A 23753-nucleotide genomic window follows, 5' to 3' on the forward strand; every position below is an offset into this window, starting at 1 on the left:
GGGTTTTTGTATTGTGGTGTGTTTTGTCTTGGGGTTTTGGTGTGTATTTATTTGGGATTGTAGCTAGTGGGGTTATCTAGCAAAGTCTATGGCTGTCTGGACTGGTTCTCAATCAGAGGCAGGTGTTTATCGTTGTCTCTGATTGGGAACCATATTTAGGCAGCCATATTCTTTGAGTTTGTCGTGGGTGATTGTCCTTAGTGTATTTGGTCCTGTCTCTGTGTTAGTTTACGCAAGTATAGGCTGTTTCAATTTTCGTTACGTTATTTGTTTTATAGTGTTTGTATTTAGATTCGTGTTACGTTTGTTGAATAAACATGGGTCGCAATCTACACGCTGCATTTTGGTCCGACTCTCCTTCACACCTAGAAAACCGTAACAATATTAGGATAATTTAACGTAGCAGGTAAAGATAATTAGGTTAGGAAAATGGTTAGGGTTAGCTAAATTGCAAACATTTTCTACTTCTGAAGTTAATTTGACAAAATCTGTATCTGGTCTAGACTTGACCGAGTTTGAGAGGCAAACACAGAGGTAAATTGAGGAGCACGAGGTTTATAATGGGTTGTAGGTAACGCTAATTAGCTCATTTCAGGGGGTAGGACATGTTGTAGGCTAAGCCTATCCTTGTGTTATTTATGCCTAAATAATGATTCAACCAGATATTGATTTGGTGGTTTATCATGTGTAATGTAGCCTTACTAAATAGGCCTATGTATAGGTCTATACCTTTTCATGTCATTATGGACGTTTATTCTTTATTTTTGACTTGGCCCATACCTAAGAAAAAGTGAAATGTAAAGAACTGGCCAAATAATATATTTCCATACAAATATATGTATTACAAATACATCTAGAAATATATGTCACGTATTAAAATATATTTCAAATGGAATAAAAATACATTATAGACCCTATGCCTACCTCACATGCAATGTCTTGACAAAACTCTTTAAGTGCTGCATACTGTATGTAGCACCTGTAGTCCACATCTATTTAAGTAATTGGTTTGATTTCACATTGGTATTTCTAATTCTCAAATCACATCACTTTCTTCTTTGCATTCCATCACATATTGGTCATCCTAATGTTAAAAGAGAAGACGTCACTCCCCAAGCCTACATACCAAACAGAGTAATGACGTCTCTATTTCTCACGATTGCCCTGCTGGCTACCGCCACCAACCTATTTTCAACGCTGTCTGAAGATTGAGTGACTCGGACATTTGGCACGGCTTTTTCCGTGAGCGTAGAGCGCCGCTTAGTTGAACTATCCTTGCTATTTGGGATCCTTGGGACGTCCATACCCCCCATTGAAGTTGACATTTAAAATTGTTAAGGTAAGGGTTACGGTTAGGTAAGGGTTAAGGTTATGTTTAGGGTAAGGGTTAAGGTTCTAGGGTAGGGACGTCCCAAGGATTCAGAATAGCACTCCGTTGAACTGCTTCGAAACATCTTCATGGACTTTTGAATTAAATGGCAGTCTCGCATAGTCGCTTCACTCCCGACAGCTCCACTAGAATGCAACAAAGAGGTACCCCCTTACCATCAGGTTCCCACAGGTATTTCTTTGTTTTTATACAAAAGTTACTGCTATATAATAAAAATTCAATGGAATGCGTAATGAAACAAACGTCTATCTGTGCGCGTGATGAGCAGTGTTTTGGGAGTAAATTATCAGTGAAATGGGATCTCAGTTTAGGATTTCGGTTATTAGTGTAACGTTTTATTTCACTTTTAGAATATTAAATATGACAGTAAAAGCGTGCGCAATTCTGACGTCACACATCAATTTAGAAATACATCAAATCATAAGCGCAGGACTATTCGATTTTTATGTTAGTGTGTCTGACCCATAGAGAGGGGAGAGTGGGGTATGATGACACTTAGTCTTTTTTGTTTTACTTTCATCATCATTAGGTTAAGGGAAATATGGTATTCTTTCTAACAAAGATATCTACATATATTTCAGGATGGTGTGTATCCCTGGAAATAATCAGAAGTCATGTAAACATGACAGTTTTGAAAACGTTGTCCAAAAAAAGTGGTCTCTTGGCACCATTTACAGGGTCATTTGAGTTAAGGGACAGTGTAAATTGAGCCACCTTGGGTGGTTGACGGTGTTCTGTGAATGGTGCTGGTAGGTCAAAGTTTAATTCATGGAATGGGGGTGTGGTATACTGGACAAGTAACTGCCAAAATAATGGAAACACTTGAGTAATTGAGGGATATAACATATATAGAAAGCAGGTGCTTCCACACAGGTGTGGTTTCTGAGTTAATTAGGCATTTAACATCCCATCATGTTTAGGGTCATGTATACAAATGCCCAGTTGTGCATTATTTTTGCTACCATGGCTAGAAGAAGAGATCTCAGTGACTTTGAAAGAGGGGACTCAAAAGAGTGTAGGGGGTTTAAAGTGTGTGTGTGTGTGTGTGTGTGTGTGTGTGTGTGTGTGTGTGTGTGTGTGTGTGTGTGTGTGTGTGTGTGTGTGTGTGTGTGTGAGTCAGTCACCAGATCTCAACCCAATTAAACACTTAATGGAGAATTCTGGAGTGGTGTCTTACCCTTCCATTTCTTGACAAGTTGTTTGGGACAGGGATGTTGTTTCGATGTGCCAATTCATAGGCAAGTTCTCTGCATTTGAGGCTACTGTTCTGTGAGATGTTCTGTAAACTGTTCCGTTAGATTTCTGATATGTTTATCAAGCTCCGACTCCTTGTCATCAGATAAGACCTTGCGTGCCTCTGCTACTCTATCATAGCCTCTGTTTCACACAGGTACATGTTCATTTTTTCTTTTTTGTTAATGTACCTCTTCAGTGTCATTCAGTCAATTTGTTCATCCCTTGCTTCTGCTCAAATGGACTTCTTCCCTTCTCTCACTTCCTTGGCTGGAAGAACCTCAAAGGGGCCTAGACCCCTGCTTGTTTTGTTTGTATACACGGGGCATGATGATGTCTGCCCTGTAACAATAAAAATGCACTATCTTGAGTTAGGGATGGGCGGGATACCATATTTTACTCTATACCGGTATTGGTGCACCGTTTTTGGGTTATTACTTTACCTTCTATAACAGTATTTGAATGTTTGGTTTGTTAGTTGTGATATTCTGTGTGTAATGTCCATTTTTTAAGTTTACACCAGTACTTGAGCCATCCCTCTCCGTTCTCTCTCGCTCCACGCCTCTTCCCACATAGATCTAGCCCTGCCACCTGTCACTCAAGGAGCACATTTGTTGTTGCACTAGACAATGCTTTCAGTCTGCATGCTCAATTCAGCACATGCAACAATGTCGATGACAACGATGTTTCCACTTTGCTTCTTAATATAAGTCCACAAGTGGTGTATAACTGCACTATTAGTTATTTTCTTACATTGCAAACATCTGGTTTGTGTTTTCTTATCAAGTTTTAGCTACATCGCATTAGTCGCTAATGCTAATCACTAGTTAGCTGGCTAGCAAGCTACCTAATAAATGTACTGAGTCAGAGCAAGCATAGCTAGCTAAAACAGCCTGATACCAGTGCTGGTGTAGGCCTAAATCAGCATGTTGTTAGTGCAACAGTATCTTCTAAATCAAAGAGGAATAGGCGATGCATGAATATGTTGGCTACATGAAGAAACATTTAATGTAGCCAAAGATTATAGGTCCCCTAGGAAACACTTCGTTCCTAGCCTGTCACAATAACTCCTCCCTGGCATTTACATTCATTGTCTTGTCAAACAACAACATGTCCACTATAGAATTAGAATAAACATTCTATTTCCATGATTCCAACAATCTCACCCAAGTGTTTTGATCTAAATCGCAAGTCAAATCACAATTGCAACATTTGATTAAAAATAAGTCCTAGTTGTTTTGCCCATATTGTGGCAGTGTGGAAATTATTTCAAATGAGTGCAGGAAATGCAGACATTGATGGAAATGCAGGAAATTATTTTAGGTTGATGTTGAACTTTTATTATCGAAACATAAAATACTGATATTTTGACCATATCGCCCAGCCCTCTCTTGAGTTCATATGCATGACATACATTGCAAAAATACTATATTATGCATAAAACGGTCAAAATATCAAATATAATTGGTATGGTTGCCATTGGCTCAACGTACCCTTAGCAAACATTTGGACTATATTAGTCCACACAGCTGCACACTTTCATGCTAGGTTTAGGACCTCATATTGAAGACTCCAACTGATATATAAAACAGTGATGGTCGATGCCATTTAAGATGAGGGAGATTTATCATTTTTTATGGGCATGGCTTTATTTCTATTACAGCATATTGGATGACTGTCATTCATATTCAATTCACCCACCTCAATGTAACATCAATAGGTTTAGGCTAGTACATGATACTTTCATTTTCTCTATACCCATCCTGAGGAAAGCTTACAACTTAAGTGCACTTTTTTTGTTGACAGGCATTGACACATTTAATACTGCCTTGCACACTCTTTCCTTAATCTAGCTGATCTAGGGTGTAATCATTTGTCCAACAGTTGCAAACAAGAGTTTCTATTAGACAAATTCAGGTTTGTTTATCCCCGTTTCGTTCCGTTTGCTTCCGTTTAAGAAATGTTTTTCTACTGAATCGGCAGAATGAACACACCCCTGATCACATGCAAACACAGTTCACATTCATAGCTGCCACATACAAACAGCATGATCCCTTTGATCATTGTATTCCTTCTCGCATCTATGCCCTCTCCTCCTTTCACCTTTTCCCTTGCTTGTGCACAAGATATCAGCTTTCTTCGACCAGACGAAAAAACTTTTCCATTCCAAACCTTCATATCATGAACGCTAACTGCTGCACACAGCCTACATTGTTGTCACCATATTAACTTCAAAGTCAACAGTAAGTTAATTAAAACAAAAGCCTACCTTGGCTTGGAAGAGTACCAGTGTTGGATAGCCAAAGCCAGCTAGCTAACATAGCATCCCTCTCTGTTTGAGCCGGGTGTTTGAGTAGGCTAAACTAGCTAGCTGCATTTGCTAGCTAAGTAAGTGAATGTGAAAAAAATACAACAAAATCCCTCTATCTGCTTCTCCTTCATTTTTAAAGAAATGAATTTGTTCAAAACTGTTAAACTATTGTCTTTCTCTCTCTCTCTTTGAGTAAACTTCTCACCACATTGTATGCACTGCAGTGCTAGCTATCTGCAACGTATGCTTTATGCACTAGATTCATTCTGTGATCCTTTGATTGGGTGGACAACATGTCAGTTCATGCTGCAAGTGTCACGCCCTGACCGTAGAGGTCTTTTTATTCTCTATGTTTGGTTGGTCAGGGTGTGACTCGGGTGGGAAACTCTGTTCTGTGTTTCTATGTTTTGGCCGGGTATTGTTCTCAATCAGGGACTGCTCTGATTGGGAATCATACTTAGGCAGCCTTTTTTCCTTTTGTATTTTGTGAGTAGTTGTCTTTGTTCGTGGCTTGTATAGCCCTAGTAAGATTCACGTTCGTTTTAGTTGTTTCTTGTTTTGTTGGCGACATTTATAATAAAGAAAAATGTACGCTCACGGCGCTGCACCTTGGTCCGGTCATTTCCACGACGACGGCGATCGTGACAGCAATAGCTCTGATAGGTTGGAGGACATCCTCCGGAAGTGGTCATAATTACTATGTAAGTCTATGGAAGGGGGTGAGAACCAAGAGCCTCCTAGGGTTTGTGTAGAATTTAATGAACTTAGAGGAGTACGGAAACTAGACCTTCATTGCAAAACAGTGTGTTTTAATCAATAACACAATAAATTAATTTTACTTTCTGATAATAATTTTTGGGCACCTAACTTGCTTTTTCCATGTTGTTTCTTCCTTCACAGACTCCATGAAATGAGGACTTATTTTATTTGGTCACATGATTCATTTTGTGTATGGTTTCCTAGAAACAAGAAGTGGCCCAACTAACCCTTTGGCTCAATTCTCCCCTAGGGCCTGACCTGTGTTGTTGTAGTGTGAGGTAATAATATTATGGTAGAAAATGCCTTTGAAAGTATCCATGGAGAACAGATGATATGAGAGAGTACATTGGATTGTTAGCTGAGTTGACGGTGAAATAACCAGGTCAGGTTACAACAGGAGTCTGCTGAGGGGAGGATGGCTCATAATAATGTCTGGAATGGAGCTAATGCAATGGCATCAAACACATGGAAATGTGTTTGATGTGTTTGATACGAACAGAGGACTGAAGTCACGTCTCTTCATATACAGTATGCAAAGAGATGAGATGGCAGTGCGTGTGGTTTGCATGGTTTATAGTAGTGAGTTATTAAAGTAGGCAAATGGGTGTGAAGGCTTTCATCTCTCCCCTTTAGGCCCTTACTGAAAAGGAAATTGGACATAAAGCTGGTGGATAATCATGTTTCTGATGTGTGTTATGGAACAAGGCTACAGTAGTGAGTTAAATTAAAACAAGTGAATCCGGTTACTGATAATCGAAAGCAGCTGCATGATTCCCCACATGCAGACCAGGACAGAGCTAGAAGCTAGTGGACACTGAGAGGTCTAGATGTTTGTTTTGTCTGTATATTTGTTTGCACAAGCCTACTTTATAGTCTGTATATGGTATAGGTATGTTTATGTATAATTGTATACATGTTTGTGTGTCGTACTGTGCATTTGTGTTATGTAGGCCTAGTATGCGTAATCTATTCGTCTGTCAGTGTGTGAATTGTATATGTTAGATGTTAACGATAATTACAAATGTACACACACGCGGACACATACACTATCCTCATGTGGACCTAATTCATTTCCATTCAAAATACTATTTTCCCTAAACGTTAACCTATAACCCTAACCCAAACCCTAAAGCTAACTCCTAACCTTAACCACTAATCCCTTACCCGAACACTAATTGTAACCCTAACCCTAAAACAAACCCTTAAGCTTAAAATAGCCTTTGTCCTTATGGGGATGTGGGAAATGTCCCCACGAGGGAGAATTTTCCTAGTTCTACTATCCTTGTGGGGATCTTTTGGGGATTTTAGGTCCCCACAAGGATAGAAGAACCAACACACACACACACACACACACACACACACACACACACACACACACACACACACACACACACACACACACACACACACACACACACAGAGAAGATGCCTATTTGGGAAATAATTCTGTTCTGTAGCCAGAACTAGTAACTAATGCATTTTTCTTTTGTTGACTCATGATCCACGAAAGTACTGTGATGTCAGAAATATATAGGATATCTTGCCTCTCTAGGTTCACAGAGACCAAGGTCAGTGTTTATAGGCATTTCCAACCCCCCCCACCACCACCCTTATCCCCTGTTTATTGACTCTGAATAGACCAAATCAATTAATCTGTAATATAGCTAACAGTCATGTCCTGGATAAACTTTCCTTTCAAAACATTTGGATTCAATTATCATGGGGATATGATATCCAAACAAACTGCTTTTGCCTATTAATAAAGTGATTGCACCATGCAATATGAGCTAACGCTGCGCATTCAGATATTTTCATAGCTTAAGAATTAGTTGACTTACTATTATGGGCAAAACACGATTTAGAACAATGACACAGTTTTTGTTTGTTTTTGCTTCCAAAGTGTCCTGGTTCAAACTGCCTTCTGGGTATTGTTCTGTAATCAAATACAGATCCAGTTTTGGGATTACATGTTGTCAATGAAGAGACGCTTGGCTGTCGAAGTAGGCCTTAAAAAGCTGACTAGTTGGAGCTTGTGACAATGGGGCTGTTATGATATGGGGCTGTTATGTATCAAAACATGTTTCAGTCTATAACAAAAATGGGCCCTGATCACAAAATAACTTTCAGACTGTCAGAGTAACCTGCTTTTGGACACACTCAGTCCATTCAGTCCCATTCAACAGCAGCTCATGCACATTATTGTAACTTGACAGGAGTTGCCATTGACGATGAGGAAAGGGGGAAACGGTCCAGAGGAGCATTGGCCAGGGTGATAACTGAAGAGGCCCTGTGGTACATTGAGGAAATGAGCGGACATGACAATGTGTTGTGTTTCAGATAAAGCCATGGTCCATGGCTTCTGTATGTAAACAGAAAGCAGGGTGTAAAGATTGAGGCGGGTCTCTGGCAAGTGGTGGTTCTGTCTTTCGCGGATGACAGCTGGTAACAACCGAGCTGTAGTGGAGAGGTTGGTGTTTGTGTGTTGTGTGCATGTTTGTTTGTTGCTCTGTCTGATTTCGACAGTCTCCAGTGGCCCAATCCCCCTCCTGGGGTTTGTGTTTTTGATTTAGTGCCCACAAATTCCTCTCAGTTGAAGTAACAATATTGTTGCGCTTCACGTTTCCCCCTCTGAAATCCAGCAGAGGCCATAGAGAGGCTTGATTTAGGCTGAATATCACCGAGAGGTACTGTAAGCCATTAGGGCCTGGAGTCGTTTTTATATTGGATATATTTGGGAGCGGGAGATGGCTTTGTTAACTTCAATGTTCCCTATCTCTGGCCCAGATAAAAGCAGCTTTGGATGGAGGAGAAGTCACATCACAGAAGTTTTATTAGCAGACAGATCATTTAAATGGAGTGAATGCCATTTCAGTCTTCGGGGCTTAGGCTGAGTGCTTCACTAATGTTTCATAGGGCTCTTTCTTGTCACACACAGTTTATCATCATATTGGAGACATAGCTGACTATTGGGTAGAAACTATTAAACAAGAACCACCCTGCCAGAATGACTCTGACAGTAGCAGTCTATTTTATTCAAACCTGCAGGAGGTCTCTGTTAGTGGAGGATGAGCTAAGATCGGAACAATGCACAGAAGTGTGTTTTAACAGCAATGTGACTGGCAGGCAAAGTTATGCACACAGTGACCTGCTATGAGTAGTAAAACACCTTGCATTTTCACTCTACATCCCATCTATGTACTCATTTGTCAACAGGCCTAACTTACCTGGTAGATAACAGTTATATTTATCCATTTCAGTGACCATAGTCACTAGGCAGGGCTTTGTCTGTTACTATTGGTCAGTCAAAAAGTTGCTATTTTCCAGAGGAAGCCTGTTTTCCCTCTGGTTACCATGCCTCCAATGAAAGAAGCACCGGACCGTTTTTATCAACCTCTGATAACTGTCTGTCTTTGGCTTCTGTCAGAGACACTCTCATTCATTTAATACCATTTTTTCTGAGATCATGTTTGTCATATGACATGTAATCACGTTGTAATTGTTGGTTAAATACTATGATTAACACAGAAGTGTGTATTTCAGTTATGCAGGAGCAGGGCCAAATGTAAAACATATGTTTTTGACTGGTGATCTGTGCTTAGTTTTAATCTGTATCGTGTGAGGTACTGTCAATTTGATTCACTATCTCACGCGCACATACTGGACCTGCAGTACATACAGCACATTTAAAACATGATAGAACTGCTCTTTCTCTAGAACATGTAGCACATTTAAAGGGAACGTAGGTATATTGTCAGAAAAACACAGAAAAGGGAGGCCATAAAGCCAGAGACATGTAGATGGAGCCATCTACAGTAGATCATGCAGCTGGTTTTATAAAGCACATATGAAGATTGATATTCTTAATATTTGTGTGATTACGATCATTTTAGAGGCCTCATTGTGAAAGTGCGTTCAGCCAAGCGCTAATGGTTTTGGTAGTTCCTCTTTTGGGTGAATGTTGTCCTTTACTCTTGCAGACAATTATTGGACAGTAAACTCAGGCTTGATATCTCTTTCAAATAATAAGATAAGTGTTTTAAGGAAATGCTACAGGTAACTGCCAAAATAAAGGACAGACTTGAGTAAATGATACAAAGTATATTACATGTCAAGGACTCCAGCCACCCTTGTCATAAACTGTTCCCTCTGCTACTGCATTGCAAGCGGTACCGGAGGGCCAAGTCTAGGTCCAAGAGGCTTCTAAACAGATTCTATCCCCAAGCCATAAGACTCCTGAACACCTAATCAAATTGCTACCCAGACTATTTGCATTGCCCCCCCCCCACTTCTATGCTGCTGCTACTCTGTTATTATCTATGCATAGTCACTTTAATAACTATACCTACATGTACATATTACCTTGACACCGGTGCCCCCACACATTGACTCTGTACCGGTACCCCCTGTATATAGCCTCGCTATTGTTATTTTACTGCTGCTTTTTAATTATTTGTTACTTTTATCTCTTACTTTTTGGGGTATTTTCTTAAAACTGCATTGTTGGTTAAGGGCTTGTAAGTAAGCATTTCACTGTAAGCTCCTACACCTGTTGTATTCGGCACATGTGACAAATGAAATTAGATTTGATATTGAAAGCAGGTGCTTCCACACAGGTGTCATTCCTGAGTTAATTAAGCAATTAAAACATCCCATCATGCTTAGGGTCAATATATACAAATATGATCAAATATATATAATATTCTAGTTCACAACTTGTTTAACACAACATAGTGTACATCAAAATCTAGCAATTTTGTGTAATGTGCGGGTCAATTAGATCTTAGACATAATTGACACATGTATCCAATTATGATTTCAAAGTTAAGGGGATTGATTAAGCTATACATTTTCCCGTGATCATGTTTGTCATATGACGTGTAATCATTGGTTAAATACTATGATTAACACAGAAGTGTGTATTTCAGTTATGCAGGAGCAGGGCCAAATGTAAAACATCTGTTTTTGACTGGTGATCTGTGCTTAGTTTTAATCTGTATCGTGTGAGGTACTGTCAATTTGATTCACTATCTCACGCGCACATACTGGACCTGCAGTACATACAGCACATTTAAAACATGATAGAACTGCTCTTTCTCTAGAACATGTAGCACATTTAAAGGGAACGTAGGTATATTGTCACCTAAGAAATAGGAGTACTTTTGACAGGTTGGCTGGGTGCAGTTGAATATTTGTGTTTTTATTAGCATGATATAAACTCTCATAGGAGTATTCCCCTTATCCAGAGTAATAAGTAAATTGCTTAGTATACTTGTTCACTTAGCCTATGTTATGCACATTCACAGTAGCAGGACGGTGCTGTGGCCATAGAAAACAGCTAAATTGTATTACTGAGTGTAGATCGAGACAGGAACTGATACAATGAAACAATTCACTGTCTGTTTCAAAGAGCTTCAAATATTTATACTCTCCTTCTCGCAGCAACCACCTCTGAGGTCAACTGAAGTGTGCAAGTCTCTCTTGTACTAAGGAGTTGTGAATGAGACTGCCATTGCTCCGGTCCAGAACAAACCTCACTGGACACCTCAGGCAGAGGGAGACTTCCCCATGAATGGAGCCCCTGCACTCCAGGAGTCTTTGCTAAAACAGAGAGAGCGACCAGAAGACTACAGCCGGAACCAGCCCTTTGGCTTTCAAACTCAATTCAACTTCAAATATCTTTACAAATAACAGACTGCAATCATCTGAGAAAGAGAGTGAGGAATAAGCATCAGAGACACTATTGAAGCCAGACTCTGGTCTGGCGGTAAGACACCCATACACAGTGAGCCTGCCCCTGCTGTCCTCCGATGGAGACCCCGGGTAGAGCAAGACGCTGCTGCAACGTTACAGGTATGTCTTAATTATGTTTTAGGGTTATGATCTGTTTATTTCCAGTCCTAATACACACCAAAGAAGATTGTCTAGTGTCTGTATTTGTCTTTCATAATTCTCTAGGCAAGTTCAGCAAAGTTATTTGGTATGTAATTAACACTTTTCATATCAACATTTTTAATATTACAGTATTTACAGCAGACGTTTAGTACCTAATATGGACATTGACATTCATTGAAAAGGTGGTATTTTGATAGGGGGGATAAAACATTGGAAATAAGCTTCAAAAGCCCCCGAAGTGGAGATATAGGCTCCTGCCAAGTTCAGCAACACCTTTACAAACTTTAATACGTTTATTCTGCTACTGTGCGCAACATGGTTTAAGTTGTCATTATGGATTGTTGCAGCTGAATCTGGTTAAGACTTTGGCGGGTTTGTGACAAGGCTTAAAGGGATTGAGTTCATGAGAAGTAATCCACATTCGGACTGAGATGCTTAAGAGTATTTTACCCTTCCCTTGGTTAATTCCAGGTTTCTTGACCTACACATTGATACCTGCACTAAATATTTGCTACTGGTTTTTCAAAGACATCAAAGGCTTCTACTTGTGCCGTGAGTCTCTTTGTCTATGTGTACTTTTTTCTTAGATAGTGGATCAACCACCTCTGGCTGAACTATAGTATTCCCAAGCAGTCACGGCACATATGATCTAATGTCAGGTGTGACATGATGCCATGATATTTTGCTTCATAATGACTTTAGCTGTATTTACATGATTACATTATAGTCATTTAGTAGATGCTGTTATCCAGAGCGACTTACAGGAATAATTAGGGTTAAGTGCCTTGCTCAATGGCACATTGACCTAGTCGGCTCTCGGATACGAACCAGCGACCGTTCGGTTACTGGTCCAACGCTCTTAACCGCTAGGCTACCAGCTTCCCTATTTACAGTTATACCTGTTATTATGTAAATGATATCAATCAGAAATCCTAGATGGATTCATGTGGTTATATTGTGTAAAATCTTCTCTTAGGCTGTCTTCTGTGACTAATGTCCAATACCTATATGGTGTTTAAACTCGACATTAACGTCTTACCAATTTGATTTAGAATTATTCTGCCATTCATGTTAATGTGATCACATTTCACCTAAGCTGTTTGTCACCAATGCTGATAAGGTCATGTTCAGCATCAGTAAAAATCGTCCACTAAACTACAAAGTGGCAAACACTGATAAGGTCTCTGGAGTAAAACCTGATAAAGAAACTGTGGCAATAAATACAGCTTTATTGGCCTTATCGAGATCTAGCCACTGATCATCAAGACCTAGAAAAAGACAGGAAAGGGAGAGGGGCCATAAAGCCAGATATATGGGGCCATCTACAGTAGATCATGCACCTGGTTTTGTAAAGCACATACAGTTGATGTCGGAAGTGTACAGTACATACACTTAGGTTGGAGTCGTTAAAACTCATTTTTCAACCACTCCACAAATTTCTTGTTAACACACTATAGTTTTGGCAAGTCAGTTAGGACGTCTATTTTTCCAACAATTGTTGACAGACAGATTATTTCACTTATAATTCATTGTATCACAATTCCAGTGGGTCAGAAGTTTACATACACTAAGTTGACTGTGTCTTTAAACAGCTTGGAGAATTCCAGAAAAGTATGTCATGGCTTTAGAAGCTTCTGATAGGCTAATTGACATAATTTGAGTCAATTGGAGGTGTACCTGTGGATGTATTTCAAGGCCTACCTTCAAACCCAGTGTCTCTTTGCTTGACATCATGGGAAAATCAAAAGAAATCAGCCAAGACCTCAGAAAAAAATTGTGGACCTCCACAAGTCTGGTTCATCCTTGGACGCAATTTCCAAACGCCGGATGGTACCACATTAATCTGCACAGACAATAGTACACAAGTATAAACACCAGGGGACCATGAAGCCGTCATGCCTCTCAGGAAGGAGACGCGTTCTGTCTCCTAGAGATGAACGTACTTTGGTGCGAAAAGGGCAAATAAATCCCAGAACAACAGCAAAAGACCTTGTGAAGATGCTGGAGGAAACCGATACAAAAGTATCTATATCCACAGTAAAACGAGTCCTATATCAACATAACATGAAAGACTGAATAGCAAGGAAGAAGCCACAAAACATCCATAAACATCCATAACATCCATAAAACATCATGCGTCAGGGGAAATTATGTGGATATATTGAAGCAATATCTCAAGACATCAGTCAGGAAGGTAAAGCTTGGTGGCAAATGGGTCTTCCGAATGGACAATGACCCCAAGCATACTTCCAAAGTTGTGGCAAAATGGCTTAAGGACAACAAAGGCAAGGTATTGGAGTGGCCATCATAAAGCCCTGACCTCAGTCCTATAGAAAATATGTGGGCAGAACTGAAAAAAGCGTGTGCGAACAAGGAGGCCTACAACCCTGACTCAGTTACACCAGCTCTGTCAGGAGGAATGGGCCAAAATTTACCCAACTTATTGTGGGAAGCTTGTGGAAGGCTACCCAAAATGTTTGACCCAAGTTAAACAATTTAAAGGCAATGCTACCAAATACTAATTGAGTGCATGTAAACTTCTGACCCACTGGGAATGTGATGAAAGAAATAAAATCTGAAATAAATCATTCTCTCTACTATTATTCTGACATTTCACATTCTTAAAATAAAGTGGTGATCCTAACTGACCTAAGACAGGGAATTTTTACTGGGATTAAATGTTAGGAATTGTGAAAAACTGAGTTTAAATCTATTTGGCTGAGGTGTATGTAAACTTCTAACTTCAACTGTATGAAGATTGAGATTCTTAATATTTGTTTGATTTCATCCTTATTGTGGCCTTATTGTGAAAGTGCATTCAGCCAATCGCTAATGGTTTTGGCAGCACCTCTTTTGGGTGAATGTTGTCCTTTACTCTTGCAGACAATTATTGGACAGTAAACTCATGCTTGATATCTCTTTCAAATCACAATAGAAGTGTTTAAGGGAAATGCAACAGGTAACTACCACAATAAAGGACAGATTTGAGTAAATGAGGGATACAAAGTACATTGAAAGCAGATGCTTCCACACAGGTGTCAGTCCTGAGTTAATTAAGCAATTAAAACATCCCATCATGCTTATTGTCATGTTTAAGAGTTTCCGCTAAATGATAAAAATGTCCAGTTGCCCATTTTTTTTGGCTACCATGGCTAAAAGAACAGATCTCAGTGACGTTGAAAGAGGGGTGTCAAAGGAGCATTGGGCGTTTACAGGGTGTGCATGCATGTGTGTGTGTGTCTGTCAGTCAGACACCAGATCTCAACTCACTTGAACGCTTATGTGAGATTCTGGAGTGACACCAACATCAACAAAACACCAAATGATGGAATTTCTCTTGGAAGAATGGTGCCACATCCCTCCAATAGAGTTCCAGACACTTGTAGAGTCTATGCCAGGGTGCATTGAAGTGGTTCTGGCAGCTCTGGCAGCTCGTGGTGGCTCAACACCCTAACACACTTTATGTTGGTGTTCCCTTTATTTTGCCAGTTACCTGTGTGTTACACTTATGAACAACTGACATTAGCAACAAGGTACTATTAAGCTGTTAAATGTTTATGGCACCTCTTAAGAATTAATATTTGAAATGGTTTTATCTCTTTGATCAAACAGTGTTTCCTTTATAAAAATTAATGTTTGCCTTTTCTAATGCCTTCGAATTAAACAGACAATTTGAACTGGTGACTAAAAGCATACTTGGCGTTATGATTAAATAGCTCTAGTCTAAAAATATGTCACAATGTAAGATTGAGTAGAGGGATGTGATATCTACAGATGAAAATGAGCCTTGTTGCTAACTCCGGCACGTTTACATTGAGTTTGAACCTGAAATGTTGATTAATGTGCACTGTCCGTTGAATGTAGTTTTTTTCCCCCAGTCTGACGCACTCATAGTTGTAGGTGTGAGTTGTGAGTGTTCTGCCCGGGTGTTCTATAATAATTGGCCGAGGAATGTACTTAAACATCTGGTCCCAGTTAAATGGACAACATCACCACTATCAGATATGCTGTAAATATTTTAATCAAAGAATGCTCTAAGAACAACATTACTCCATGTTTATAGCGGACTTGTAAATATGATAGTTAGTTTACGTGAAGATAAGACATACACTGTCCGCACAACCTACTCTAACATTCTCTGATAGATATTTTTGAACTTTTATTTTTATTTTATTATGCTTGTTGTAATGAACTACTACAGAATTGGCATATGTTGTAATCTAACTGATAAATTTGTTTGATTTTTTTCTCCACTTTGGCAGTAGGTTATGGATTCTGACTGATTGGACGAGTGTTGTGATGCAACATTCTCCCTCTGTAAGAATGCAGTGAGCTCACACATCACACAGATGTTTTCAATCAATATTTGTTGACACAAAGCACCATTAGTTTACTGATCACATTTGCATAAACATTTTGCGATTTTCTTATTTACCTTGCATGTTTTCTAAATTGGTTTTTCATACCGAGTTTACATACAGTGGCCCTGGAAGTACAAACATGTGTAGAACATAAGTACTATGGGGCCTAAGTACCAGCCGCACACAGAAAACATCAACGGCATCCCGCCCTAAACAGCCTGCATTCCCCACCAATGACTTGCGCTCAACAAAAGTAAACAAACAGTCTATCTGGTCTGTCTGTACGAGTTGTGGTGAAAGGGGATCATCTGTTTGTTGGACACCCCAGCCCCATGTAAACAAACAATACAACTGGCCTAGTGAATGTGAACGAATGTCCAATGTCAGAAAGGGGGGCTTCCCATGTTTACTCCTTCCAGCGTTGAACCTCCTAACAGTTTACATGGAGGAAATACTAGTGTCTTGGCTATTTACTTCAGCGTTAGTGTGTAATTACTTGACAGAGATCAATAAAGGCTTGCTTGACAAATGCTTGGCAGTTTTATGGCAAGCAGTTTTTTCTGCTCAGAAGTCAATTTAGCTCCCTTACAAGAACTCGTAACAAAGCTTCCCATGTTATGTAATTAAAAACACTGGTTTCCATGGATTACAGCAGCTTAAAGCTGGAATCTTTAATGGTGAAACTGCCGCGTCCGTTTGCCCTATTACAACAACAAAGAAGTTACTGCAAACAACGAACACAGTTCCCCCTCTGGCTTCATTGCACGCGCGATGGAACAGGAGCATAGCAAAACCATTTTTACCTGGATGCGTGATGCACCCCACCTGTGCATGTCAACAAAACAAAAACAATAACAACGGCCGTGGGGCGGACAGTGCTGCAGTTGCCCCCTGGTGCAGATTCCTTCTTTAAATGTCAATATCTTTAGCTGTCTCACATCGAACGATCTCATATAGATTGAAGTCTCCCAGTTGTCTTTTTTTTTTATAATACAGTTAGCCGTTTTTGTAATTTCATCAGTAACTTGCTGTATTAATCGACAGTATGATACTGTATCAACTGAATACAGTAGATTGCCATAGAATGCACAGTACAATACCGTAAATGTGTTTTACAGTATGTTATGATGCATTATGGGAAAATGTTGTGGGTGGGGAAATAGTCTCTGTCTCATTAACCTATTTTAAGGTGCGCCTTATAAGAGGCTATATTTGTTGCACCTGTTAGTGAGAATGCTATACCCCCGCATAGTACGGTAAAATACTGTATTTTAGGAATTCTACAAACCTTGTCCTGAAACTCTACAACAGGGTTTCCCAACTGAATTTGGTCCACAAAACCAGCTCCAAAAGATTTTAATGTTGGAAATCTGTTAACAAGTATTCCTACACATAATTAAGAGACGTGATTGTATACAAATGTAAGCATTATTACGTTTTAGTCAAATATTATATCTGTTTGAGCATCTCACGGTCAATTTCACATCTACAAATGACGTTTAATTATGTTCCGGACCCCCAACCATCCGCTCAAGAAAGAATTGGCCTGCGGCTGAATCTAGTTGATGATCCCAGCTCTACAGTAACAAACTGGCCAATTGCTACCAGTAATTTACTGTAATTCAGAATACAGTACCATTCCAAAAACCTTTTGAACACTATTGGACCCATGGTATTGTTGTTTCTCATTCATTAACATATTTTGAGGCATATCTTGTAAGAAGCTATATTTGTTGCATCAGTTAGTTAGAGTGCTGTACCAATTTAAGTGATATGTGGTAGTAATTCCCAAACAATGACATTTATATAGGGGACAGATCAGAGTGGCAGCAAGTCTCAAACCTTTAATGGTTGAATGGTTAGCCATGTTCTTTGATCTGTTTAGCCCTGTAGTCATTGTCTGTTTAGACGCCTTTATTAAGGTCTAAAGTGCAAGTGAAAAAACATCAAATATCATTTGGTATGCTGTAATATGTAATTAAATATTCCCTATTAGCAATTGCAGATTTTATTTTCAATACAATTTAACAGTAAAGTACTGTATTGCTGTTTTGTTATATACTGTATTTACTGCAACATATTGTAAATGATGGAGCATTTTGGTGAAATATTGTGGGAGGAGAAAGAATCGCTGGCTCATTAACATATTTTAAGTGGCTATATTTATTGCACCCTCATGAAGCTGGTTGAGAGAATGCCAAGAGTGTGCAAACTTGTCATCAAGGCAAAGGGTGGCTACTTTAAAGGATCTCAAATATAAAATATATTTTGATTTGTTTAACACTTTTTTGGTTATTACAGGATTACATATGTTTTATTTCATAGTTTTGATGTCTTCACTAAAAACCCTTGAATGAGTAAGTGTGTCCAAACTTTTGACTGGTACTGTACAGTTGAAGTCAGTAGTTTACATACACTTAGGTTGGAGTCATTAAAACTATTTTTTCAGCTACTCCACAAATTTCTTGTTAACAAACTATAGTTTTGGCAAGTCAGTTAGGACATCTACTTTGTCCATGACACAAGTAATATTTCCAACAATTGTTGACAGACAGATTATTTCAGTGGGACAGAAGTTTACATGCACTAAGTTGACTGTGCCTTTAAACAGCTTGGACAATTCCAGAAAATTATGTCATGGCTTTAGAAGCTTCTGATAAGCTAATTGACATACTTTGAGTCAATTGAGGTGTACCTGTGGATGTATTTCCAGGCCTACCTTCAAACTCAGTGCCTTTTTGCTTGACATCATGGGAAAATCAAAAGAAATCAGCCAAGACCTCAGATTTTTTTTTGTAGACCTTCACAAGTCTTGTTCGTCCTTGGGTGCAATTTCCAAATGCCTGAAGGTACCACGTTCATCTGTACAAACAATAGTACGCAAGTATAAACACCATGTAACCATGCAGCCGTCACTCAGGAAGGAGACGCATTCTGTCTCCTAGAGATGAACGTACTTTGGTGCATATCATTCCCAGAACAACAGCAAAGGACAACAGCAAAGGACCTTGTGAAGATGCTGGAGGAAACCGGTATAAAAGTATCTATATTCACAGTAAAACGAGTCCTATATCGACATAACCTGAAAGGCCGCTCAGCATGGAAGAAGCCACTGCTCCAAAACTGCCATAAAAAAAGCTTGACTATGGGTTGCAACTGTACATGGGGACAAAGATTGCACTTTTTGGAGAAATGTCCTCTGGTCTGATGAAACAAAAATAGAACTGTTTGGTCATAATGACCATTGTTATGTTTGGAGGAAAAAGGGGGAGGCTTGCAAGCCAGGGAACTCCATCCCAAACGTGAAGCATGGGGGTGGCTACATCATGTTGTGGGGGTGCTTTGCTGCAGGAGGGACCGGTGCACTTCACAAAAGAGATGGCATCAAGAGGCAGGGGAAATTATGTGGATATATTGAAGCAACAACATCAGTAAGGAAGTTAAAGCTTGGTCTTCCAAATGGGTCTTCCAAATGGACAATGACCCCAAGCATACTTCCAAAGTTGTGATAAAATGGCTTAAGGACAACAAAGACAAGGTATTGGAGTGGCCATCACAAAGCCCTGACCTCAATCCCATAGAAAATGTGTGGGCAGAACTGAAAAAGCATTTGCGAGGAGGCAAGGAGGCCTACAAACCTGACTCAGTTACACCAGCTGTGTCAGGAGGAATGGGCCAAAATTCACCCAACTTATTGTGTGAAGCTTGTGGAATGCTACCCAAAATGTTTGACCCAAGTTAAACTATTTTAAGGCAATGCTACCAAATACTAATTGAGTGTATGTAAACTTCTTACCCTGTCACGCCCTGACCTTAGAGATCCTTATTATCTCTATGTTTGGTTAGGTTAGGGTGTGACTCGGGTGGGAAGATTTTCTATTTCTTTGTGTTTTTGGCTGAGTATGGTTCCCAATCAGAGGCAGCTGTCTATCGTTGTCTCTGATTGGGGATCATATATACGTTGTCATTTTCTTTTGGGTTTTGTGGGATCTTGTTTTCTGTATAGTTTATTTTACCTTACAGAACTGTGCGCTTTCATTTTTGTCATTGTTATTTTACTTTTGGTGTCATCAATTAAAAGATCGATGTACGCCTACCACGCTGCACATTGGTCCGGTCATTCCACAAACGAGAGCCCTAACAGACCCACTGGGAATGTGATGAAAGAAATAAAAGCTGAAATAAATCATTCTCTCTGCTATTATTCTTTCATTTCACATTCTTAAAATAAGGTGGTGATCCTAACTGACCTAAGATAGGGAATCTTTACGAGGAATAAATGTCAGGAATTGTGAAAAACTGAGTTTAAATGTATTTGGCTAATGTGTATATAAATGTCCGACAACTGTATATAGGGACAGATCAGAGGAGTATTGTGTGTTTGGAAGCCTTTGTTTAGGCCTCTAGAAGTGCAAGTGATATAAAACACCTATTATTTTTTAATATGCTGTAATTTTCAAATATCTACAGATACCTGCTTGCTCTAATCCCTTGTAATTACAGTAAAATACTGTAGAAATAATATTCTACGGCTTATAGTTACTTTTACTGTATTGCACTGTGTTTCATTGCTCTGGCATGGAGTTACCGTGAATATCTTGTATTGGCACTATCCAGAGACCGTCAGACATATATCATAACCTTGTTGTAATTACAAATATTTTGAAGACCTGAACTACAACAACATTTTAAGTAACGGTTACAAAAAGTTTTACTTGCTATGACTGTGATATGTGTTTTCTGTCATCAAACTTGGTTGAATGCACTGACTAAGTTGTTAAGGACAAAAGCACCTGCTAAATGTAATATAAAAATGTAAACTTGCAAAGAGCACTGGGTAATATGTCGCTGCATGTTTAATTCCATTAATATTCTGTACATTTGATTACAGTAAAAATGGATTACAGTAGCTGTACTGTACAATAAATTAGAGTAACTTTCTGGCCAATTGCTGTCAGTAAGTTACTGCACATTTTTACAGTAAACGTTTTACATTATCGCTATGCACTTGTATACTGTTATCTGCAGGTATGACAACACCTCATGTAAATGGATTTAGACAAAGAGTGAGGAGAGTCAAAAAGAGAGAGAGTGAAGAGAAAGTAGATGAGGGAGAGAGAGTGATGGAAGTTTCAAGAGAAACAGAGAGAGAGGAGTTGGGGAGTTGCGGGGGGTTGAGAGTTCGACATGGTCCAGGCCCCTGTCAGCCAGGAAAGGTGAACATGCTCCATCTGCTCAGGACAGAGAGAGGGATGGAATGGGTCATATGGCCACAGGACTCACGGTGTACCTATCAAATCAGAACAACAACTGTTTGGAAACAATGTAATGACAAAGATATTATAAAGCAATAGTTGTTCTCTACAATAAGTTGGTTGTCTGGTTTGTGTCCTTTTTATGAGTGAAAACTGAAAAATGATAAAATCCTTCATTTATCCCCTCGAAAAATGGAGAAGCTGATTTCAATGCCAAGTCTTGGGGAGCAGCTCTTAAAAAATACCTTTTATATGTTCAAACTGTCATTTCAGACATTCTTCTAGACAACCTTCATTCACACCTGAATCATCCCTGTCTTGGATCAGGTCAGGCGATCTCAAGACCGACTTAAGAATTCAGGCAAAAAACAAATGTTGTTGAACCAAGATCGATTTAATTGTCCCCTCTCTCTCTCTCTCTCTCTCTCTCTCTCTCTCTCTCTCTCTCACCATCCTCCCTCTCTCCCTCTGAGCCATCTCACCCCTGTAGGAGCCCGGAGGGCTTTAGTACCCCATCCCAACACTGACCACTCGGATTAATGGCTGTTTTGGCAACAAATGAGCTCATGGCTAATTGGCTGAGCTGATGTTTCCTGCTGAATGCTACCTGGTTCCATTGTGGCCGGCGTCATGGCTGGCCGCTTCCAGCCGAGGCTCAGGCTGGTAATTGAGCAGTCGTTTAACCGTGCAGTGGTGGGGAAGTTAGAGGAAGAACCTCAGCCTGTCATTTGGATAAAATGATAATGGAAGATAATGAAATTTCAGATTTTTAGTGTTGGAAGTGCATAATCCTTTCTTGAAAAAGTTAAAGAAACTGAATTGACCAGATCAGGGGTTACTTGTACATTTCTACAGTAAGGGGTGTAGAGCTCTGTTACAGTATTCCCAGAAGCCTGTTTGTGGTAGGTGAAAGGATTTCCTTGGCAGCCGTGAAGTGTTACAGCTTGACGCACCGTTTACCCTGAGATCAAATCAAACGTTATTAGTCACATGCTTCGTAAACAACAGGTGGGGAGTAACAGTGAGATGCTTACTTACGGGCCCTTCCCAACAATGCAGAGAAGAATTAAGCAAAATAACAGAAAAGTTAAAAAACAAGTAACTTGCCTATATACATGGGGTACCAGTACCTTGTTGATGTGCAGGGCTATGAGGTAATTCAGGTAGATATGTACATATAAGTAGGAAGAGAGTGACAGATAGTTAACAGTAGCAGCAGCGTATGTGATGAGTCAAAGTTACTGCAAAATGGGTCAATGCAGATAGTCTGGGTAGCTATTTGGTTAACTATTTAGCAGTCTTATGGCTTGAGGGTAGAAGCTGTTCAGGTTCCTGTTGGTTCCAGACTCGGTGTATCGTTACCACTTGCCGTGCGGTAGCAGAGAGAATGGTCTATGACTCGGGTACAGAGTGTTCCTACTGTAACCATGTTTAATAGAGGAGCTTTTGGGTTCCCTGACAGTCCTCCTGTGCGGGTAACAATACCTCACCCTGGCTGGTCAACACACTTGCAAATATCAGAACAAGCAGCCTGTAAAAGACCAAAGGAAAACTGTCAGGAATGGGTACTGCACTCATAAACTCAGCAACAACAAAAAAAAGTCCCTTTTTCAGGACCCTGTCTTTCAAAGATCATTTGCAAAAACCCAAATAACTTCACAGATCTTCATTGTAAAGGGTTTCAACACTGTTTCCCATGCTTGTTCAATGAACCATAAACAATTAATGAACATGCACCTGTGGAACGGTCGTTAAGACACTAACAGCTTACAGACGGTAGGCAATTAAGGTCACAGTTGTGAAAATTTAGGACACTAAAGAGGCCTTTCTACTGACTCTGAAAAACACCAAAAGAAAGATGCCCAGAGTCCCTGCTCCTCTGCGTGAATGTGCCTTAGGCATGCTGCAAGGAGGCATGAGGACTGCAGATGTGACCATGTGATTGCAATGTCCGTACTGTGTGACGCCTAAGACAGCGCTACAGGGAGACAGGACGGAGAGCTGATCGTCCTCGCAGTGGCAGACCATGTGTAACAACACCTGCAGAGGATTGGTACATCCAAACATCACACCTGCGGGACAGGTACAGGATGGCAACAACAACTGCCCAAGTTACACCAGGAATGCACAATCCCCCCATCAGTGCTCAGACTGTCCGCAATAGGCTGAGAGAGGCTGGTCTAAGGGCTTGTAGGCCTATAGGCCTCACCAGACATCACCAGCAACAATGTCGCCTATGGGCACAAACCCACCATCGTTGGACCAGGAATGAGCGTTACACCAAGGCCTGTACTCAGTGTAACGGGTCCGGAGTTGGAGGGTCTGTCATGGTCTGGGGCGGTGTGCCATCGGACTGAGCTTGTTGTCTTTGCAGGTAATCTCAATGCTGTGCATTACAGGGAAGACATCTTCCTCCCTCATGTGGTACCCTTCCTGCAGGCTCATCCTGACATGACCCACAAGCATGACAATGCCACCAGCCATACTGCTCATTCTGTGCGTGATTTCCTGCAAGACAGGAATGTCAGTGTTCTGCCATGGCCAGCGAAGAG

The 23753-nt window shown here is 40.0% G+C and overlaps 1 protein-coding gene across 4 annotated transcripts in view; it reads left to right on the forward strand.

Annotated features, from left to right (window-relative positions):
- Positions 1–1246: 1246 nt before the first annotated feature.
- myocd (myocardin) overlaps positions 1247–23753 on the forward strand; it is a 141787-nt gene continuing 119280 nt past the window's right edge. For all 4 annotated transcript variants that reach the window (XM_024401449.2, XM_042306073.1, XM_042306075.1 and 1 more), the window contains exons 1-2: positions 1247–1561; positions 11133–11543. The gene's annotated coding sequence lies outside the window, so the exon portion shown is untranslated. The remainder of the gene's footprint in view (positions 1562–11132; positions 11544–23753) is intronic.

The sequence above is a fragment of the Oncorhynchus tshawytscha genome, linkage group LG25 (genome assembly GCF_018296145.1).
Source record: "Oncorhynchus tshawytscha isolate Ot180627B linkage group LG25, Otsh_v2.0, whole genome shotgun sequence".
Lineage (NCBI taxonomy): Eukaryota > Metazoa > Chordata > Actinopteri > Salmoniformes > Salmonidae > Oncorhynchus > Oncorhynchus tshawytscha.